The following is a 7,902-nucleotide window of genomic DNA, read 5'->3' on the forward strand; positions in this document are numbered from 1 at the left end:
TATATATAGTCTGTATTATCTTAGTAGCTGATTATGAAGTTCAAGTTTAATGAAATAATCAAGGAAATTTCACTGAACTCTTTCAAAGTCTGTAAAACAGAGCTTTGAGAAGAATTCTGAAAGCATTCAAATCATCTTCTATTAAAGTAATGAAAATTGAAGCTTCAATTCCTTCTTCTGCTATTAGATTTGAAAAGACCTGTATAAACTATACTCTGAGAGTTATGAAGATGAGCTCAAATCATATAATCAGAGAAAGAGTCTCTTTCTCATTTTCATCAGTTAACTCTGGAAATGAACTGAATTGAAATAGATTTCTTGATTGGAATGAAAATAATTCTTCAAAGAAAATGTCTTCTCAACTGTACAGACTATGCTTACTTATTAAAAATCAATTTTCTTCTTTAAATGTTGAAAAAGTTGATCATGAGAAGTTATCTCTCTGAAGAGAAAAGCTTGAATCTCTTATAAACTTATAAATAAGTGAACTATCTAAAGAGAAAGAATATGAATAGTATTTAAAGAGAATTTCTACAATTAATATAAAAGACTCTATTCTGATTTATTCAGATAACTCAAAAAATGAGAATTTGAATAGATTAGACACAGACATTGCTTATTCTGAAGATAATATTAATTTTATCTCAGATTTCTGAAATTTAGACTGTGAATCTGAAGTCTTTGTATAAGAATAAGTGCTCGCAGGCGATTATTCGGGTGTTTGCAGCTTGGCGTGATATGTACTGTTAACTACTAGAAGTATTCATAGTAGAAAGATAAAATGTAGAGATTAAATGTATAATAGTATTCAAGCTGAGTTATGAATAGTATTCACAAACTTCAGTCTATATAGTTGTGTGTAGTCAAGGGCCGCTAGCTCTATTGATTACACAAGAGATAGAAATAGAGGTAAAGAATTCATGAGAAGTGAGATTTCTTACATACTTTCTCCTCTCTAAGGCTTTGTCTGTGAAGCCTTTCACTGAGTGACTTCATAGAATCAGCTCAGCACTGTAGTGATACTCACTAAAAACTCTTTATATCTATAAAAAATCTTAGTGAGGAAAAATCTCTTATTACTGCAAAGAAAAAAGAGTCTGTCACTCAGTTTCTTATTTCATGAGATTCTTTATAATCTACAGATTCTTCTCTGACTATCATGCAGATTCATCTCACATCTTTCATATAGAAGAGTTCTGATTGACTCTCAATCATTTTTATAAGATTCTTATATGATCATCACATAGATTCATCTTACAGATGAATCACTCTCTGTGAGATCACTCTTATTAAAGAGAAACATTTACAAGTTAATCTTTCACTTATTCTTGTGAATCATTGTTCTTTAACACTGTAGAATTGTGAGGAATTTTTCATTCTTTTATCAACTCTGTAGAATTGTAGAATTAAGATGTCTGCAGTCTGCAATCACTCTTTATAGTTACATAGAAAGATTCAGGTCTGTGATTTATAATCACTCTTATTTACTAGAGTGATCTGACTGTTCTGTAGAATCACTCACAGTGTAAGCAAACCTCTCTAGAGTAGTATAAATATCTCAGATCTGTTCACAGAATCTCATCTTCTTTTCTCTTTTTCTGTAACAGCTTTCATTCTCATAAACTGTGAGTATTCTCATTCATTCATAAAGTATTTTCACTTAGATAACAGAGAGAGAGTGTTTCTGATAATATCTGTATATTAATTCAAGAACTTCTCAAGAATAAAAAATTTTTTTAATTTCAATATCTTTGTAAACAATATCTGATCACTGCTGAGCTTCTTATAAGTGTCTCTGTAACTTCTCTGATCACTTTTTACTGGCTGATGAAGCAGAGACACTGTCATTCACAATCACATCTTTACTTCTCTCAGTCTCACTACTGCATCTGATCTTCAGATCAGTGACTCACTTCATCTCTTCTTCAGATCAGTCTCTGACTTTAAGCAGTGCAGTTTCTTTCTTTGCTGTAAGTCTTCTTATAAGTAATTCCTTATAGACTCTAGCTGACAGTTCTTGCAAAGCTCTCAGTATTGTCAGTGTTAGACTGACCGTGTGACCGTGTCTGGGACCAGGACCAGATTTTTTAATAGTCTCATTACCAATTCGACTGATCCCATTACACAGTTTTAACATTAGATAGTAGTCTCATACTGTCCCAGTGGGACTTACTGTCTACTCTTGTCACATTTTCCAAATGGGACCATGATTTTCACTTCTCAATTTAAATTATTTTTATTGCTTTAAATGACTTTAAATCTCATTTGAGTGTTACCAAAAAGCGTTACTTTTTAAAAAATTAAAAATAGTCTAAAAAAAACCTTAAAATGTCTAAAAATAGTAACTTTATGCCAAGAATGGGACTAAATGAGACCAAATGGAACCACTTTCTCATTTTTTTCAAGTCATGGTTTCATTTTAAGATCTGATATATAGTCACTTTATCTGTTTTTTTAATAGCCAGTCCCAGCGGGATTCACGCCAAGAAATGTATGGGATCAGACCAAATGGGATCAAACGTGAAATTCATGGTTCTGATGACCAGTCTAGTCAGTGTCTTCTGCAGTCTCACAGGTCTACAACTATTTCTTCTCTGCCTGCACAATCTCTGACCAGGTATATACAAATATGTCTAGATTTCCTATCAATGATTCTCGCGCCGCGGCGCATTTCTGCAATCTCATTGTCAATAGAAGATGAGTCTCTGAGTATCTGCAAAATCCAGGTAATCAAGACAATGTGAATGTTATGAATTTGTGATGAGAGTTAATCTGAGCAGATGAGCTCTCTCTCTGTATCTCAATTATTTTCAGGCTGAATACTTCAGCACAACTGAGAGAGTGAACACAGCTTCATAAGAAGTATCTAATTACATGCACAGACAGCCAGCTCTCAAGACTCTGCTACAACTGCATACACTCTGATGTTCAGCTTCTCTGAAGTCTGTGCATTTCTAATAATCTTTGTATCAAATGCAATAATTGTCTGTATCACAGATATAATACTCTCTACTTCTTTAAAAAGAGAAATTGATAGTTGTGAGAAGATTGAATGTCATGAGTGTTGAGAATGTAAGTGTGAGTTTTCTTTATTTTTTCTTTATTAGTCTCTAAATTGTGTTCACAGCTCTGTTTATTTTCTGTTTTTTAGCTTTAATGAGAATATAATTTCTTCTTTTCTTGTATACACTGCAGACTGTTCATCTCAGTAGAAATTCATTATCTTATAGACTAGGATTTATAAATGACAGTGTTAATATCTTTATTATAATCAGGTTCTTAGTGAAGACTGCATCATTCTGACTTATCAGAATTCATAGTATGAAAGTCATGTCTCAGCTTCTACAGATATCTTATCTATCTGAATAGTTCTTAAGTGAACTCATTCATCTTGTCAGAATATTCTTATCACTGAACCTTGAATCAGAGCTCATAATCTTGCTTCTCTGAGTTAATAATTTCTTTGATCTGATATTCTCTTTCACTCTCTAGTGCTTTATGAACAGAGTGATGAGTCACAGAATTCTCTTCTAAGAATTTCTTATATTCACAGAGTAAAGAGACATGAAAAACATTGTATATCTACAACTCAGATAACAGTTTTAATCTGTAGAACTGTGAGCTAACTTTCTTCACAATCTTGTAAGACTCTGTTTATAAGAGATTCAGCTTCTTACTAGATCTCTGTATAATAATATTTTCTAGACTTAGTCAGACTCTATCATCTTTCTTGAAACTCTTTATAATATGCTTAAAGTCATAGTATCTCTTCTGATACTCTTGAGTCTTTCTCAAGAATTTGTGAGCTTTCTCTCAGATCTTCTGAATTCTCTCAGTCTGTTCACAGATATCATCACACTCTATAGTATACTCTCATGAATTCATCAAGATCATTTATGAATGAGTCTCAGTGAGTATCTTAAAGAGGGTTTTATCTGTGCTGACATGCTTTGAGTTATTATATATGAACTCTGTGAGTGATAATTAATACACTCAGTCATTCTGATTGTAATTAACAAAGCACTGCAGATACTGTTTTAATATACTTATCAGGTATTCTATCTGATTATCTGTTTATTGATGAAAAGCTGTGCTTAAATCTCACAAGATCTTCAGTATAGTTATCAGATCAGATCAGAATTCTTCTGTGAAGATTGATTCTCTATCTGAGATAATGTTCACAGATAACTTATACAACTGAATCACATCATGAATGAAGATATAAGTCAAATCCTTTGACTTCAAGTTCTTGTGAGTGAGTATAAAGTGTGCTATCTTGATAAAGTGATTCACTATTATCAGCACACTGTCAAAGCAGGTATAATATATGTTCTTGCTTTCAGAGAGACTCATAAGAATATTCATTTCTAGCTGTTTTCAAGATTTCTGTGAGATGAGTAGAGAAGTAAGTTCTTTATATGATCTGAACTGCACTATCTGTGAACTCTGATAAATAGTATAAGAATTCACTATCTTCTTCACAAGTTCTCATATCTTCAGTTAGAAGTATTTTCTTATGAGTAATTCATGAGTTCTAGTGTCTGTAAAATGATCTGTTAGAGAAGAGTTATAATATCTTTTAATAAGTTCTATATATAGAAACTCATTCACAGGTATATAAATTCAGCTCTCTCTTCATAAGAGATTATTTAAGTCTCTTTAACTCTTTATTTCTGTAGAATTAGTCTCTGCTGTGAGCAGTTTCTGAATATACTGAGTATATTCATTCTTCAGTTACAGTTCAGATAATCTGAATAGAAGATTTTATAAAGACTTATACTCTATTTTCTCTTACATCAGATCTTCTACAGTGCTTCTCAAAATCTGTAAACTCTTCAGATTATAGATACTCTCTTCAAGAATTCTCACAGAGATCTTCAGAGTGTTGACTCTCAGTGATATAGAGAGTAGTTATACAGGCTTCTTCTCTCTCTCTTCTCTCTTCTCTTATAGAGAATTAAGAGACTCTTCAGTCAATCTCTTCACAATACTCAGTCTGAGTATTTTATAAAGCTTTTCTGTCTTCTCTAGTCTCTCTATATCTGTCATTCTGATCTTCTTAATATAGTCTGATCTGTGAGAGAGTCTGTCTGCTGAGTTCTTAGTTTTCTTGATATATTCTATCTTGAATCAGAACTCACTCAGTCTCTAAGCTCAGTGAATCTACTACTGTGAGAGTTTCTTAATTGAAGTAAACTGTTATAAGCTATTATAATCAGTTTTAATAGTAATCACTGTTATAAGACTCTTAAAGTAGTGATATCAGTGATGAAAGAATTTCACTATCATAAGAAGCTTCTGATTATGAATGTTATAGTTGATCTTCATAGATTACATCTTCTGTGAGAAAAAGGCCACTGAAACTCAGTTCTCATTTAACTGTAGTGATAAGACTATTTCTGAAATTGTAAAGAAGAAGATATCTGTCTTCAATCTGATTAAGAGTAAGAAATCAAAGTAGAACAGTATCACTGTATTTATAAATGTCTGTTGCAATCTTATAAAGGCCTTACAAGCTTCTGAGATAAGAAAGTTCTTATAATTCTTTCTTCTTAATAATCTTTTCATTCTCTATTTGTGAGATGACTTTTTCTTATTTTCACTCTTCAGCATGTCTGTAAGAGTTAAGAAGATTCTCATGAATATAAAGATAAAATATTTATAGAAATTCACAAAGCTCAGAAAGATCTGAATCTCATAAATACTAGTTAACTCTGATTATAATAGAATAGTCTCAATCTGTGAAGATTTCATCTGAATACTATCTGCAGTGATTACATATTCTAGGAAATTAATCTGACAGACACTGAAGTTGCACTTCATAAGCTTAATATACAGTTCTGTCTTATCTAAGATCTTCAACATACTTTGCACATGCTCAGTGTGTTCTTTCTTCTTCACAGAGTATATCATCACATCATTCAGATATATTATTATAAAGACATTCAGATATACATGAAGTATTTTATTAATGAAAGACTGAAATGCTGCAGAGACATTAGTCAGATCAAAAGACATTATTAGATATTCAAACAATCTCAGTGCAGTTCTAAAGACAGTCTTTCATTCATCTTCAGACTGTATTCACAGTTATGTATATATATTGATTATATTCAGTTGTATGAATATAACAGCTTCTGTAAAACAGTTGATTACATTCTCAATCAGAGATAGAGAGTAGCAGCTCTTTATTATCTTGAAGTTCAGATTGCAGTAATCTACATACAATCTGAGATCTTTATTCTTCTTCTTCATGAATATCACAGAGGCTCTTACAGAGATCTGTGAAGATTGAATAAAGTTATTCTTCAGATTCTTCTTCACATAGATTCACAAGACCTCTGTCTTATAATAAGAGAGCTTATAGATTGATTCTCAGAAGAGTTTCTGCTCTTCTATCAAATCTATTATCAGATTCTTCTTATAATGAGAGAGAAGTTCAGCTGTCTTTACTAAGCTGAACATCTCTGTAAGATCTCAGTATTTCTCTGATATCTGAAGCTCAGTTTTCATAACTGCAAGATTCTCAGACACTTGTAAAGTTATTATATAGATAAGCTTGTCTTTTCTAATCAACTCTACAGTATCAACTGATTCTATCTTTGTAAGTGAGTCTGTCAATACTGATCAGAAGTATAAATCTGACTTATAAACAGCTATGTGTGAATTATGTCTTTAAAGTTATACAAGTCTCAAATACATGTTATCTGTGATGTCTGTGATAATCACAGTTTCTGTAAATCTTCTTCAGGTTTCAGAGAGATCTTGCAATTCAAAGATGACTCTTATAAGTCTCTCAGTTCTCAGATCTGAGTTCTTACACTCTGCTTATTACAAGAGCAGATTCTCAGTTTTCATCTTTCAGCTCATTCACTCTGTGAGCTTTAGAAACATTACAGTGACCTGGGATTCTGAGTTCATTAATACTTTTCATACTTATAAGACAGCAGTACTGCAGTGCAGTCTCTCTCTATAAGTAAGTATTTTCATTGAAGAAGTAACAGATTCAGATGTCAGCTTCAAGACTCTCAAGAAGGCTGTTACTAACTCTGTTCATGACTTTTCAAATTTCTATTTTAATTTATTCAGACAGTTTGTATGAAGATATTCTGATTTAAAATAAATAAAGCAGAGTTTCTTTTTCTTGATCTCTCTGTTATATACTCTGTTTACAGAAGCTTATGAAGCTCTCTCTCTCTGCTCAGCAGTCAGATATGAATCTCTCTATGTCTTATCATCTTTTTCTGATAAATCTGTTCTCTGTTATTCTGATTCTTATAAGACTGATCAGTGATTCACTCTCTGCAGATCTGTGACTCTCACAGTGATTTATAAGCAGTGAATGAGAGTCATCAGTTTCTTCAGAATTAAGAACTTAGAGTCTTACTCAATGAGCTTGTTCTATATATCTTTATTCAGTTTCTTTATAAATATCATTATTCAGATCTTGTTTCAGAGTCCTGTTTTCACAGATCTCAATTCACATCATAATTTTATAAAGTACTGTAAGTAGTCTTCATCAGATTTCTTATCTCTTTTTCTAATATTAATAATTATAGTTCAGATATTCTCTGTTCAGCTTATAAAATCTCTTAACTTATTCTCTAAATAGATCTTGAGAATAGATTAGTAGAATCTCTTATAATCATTCTCTAGATGATTCAGTCAGTTCTTAACTTCAGTGTAATAGAGATCTGTCATTATATAGCTAACAGCTTCTTCATCTTTCATATCACACAGTCAGGCTTATGAGTTAATTTCAAATACAAACTTGTAAAAGCTTTTATAGATTATGATTTAATAAGTAATCTTAAGTGATTACAGCTTAAGAAAGTTTCTTTTCAGTTCATGAGTGTCTCTGAAAATTATATCTAGAGACTCAGTTTGAGAGTGTTTGCAGAT

The sequence above is a fragment of the Blastomyces dermatitidis genome (assembly GCF_000003525.1).
Source record: "Blastomyces dermatitidis ER-3 genomic scaffold supercont1.1, whole genome shotgun sequence".
Classification (NCBI taxonomy): domain Eukaryota; kingdom Fungi; phylum Ascomycota; class Eurotiomycetes; order Onygenales; family Ajellomycetaceae; genus Blastomyces; species Blastomyces dermatitidis.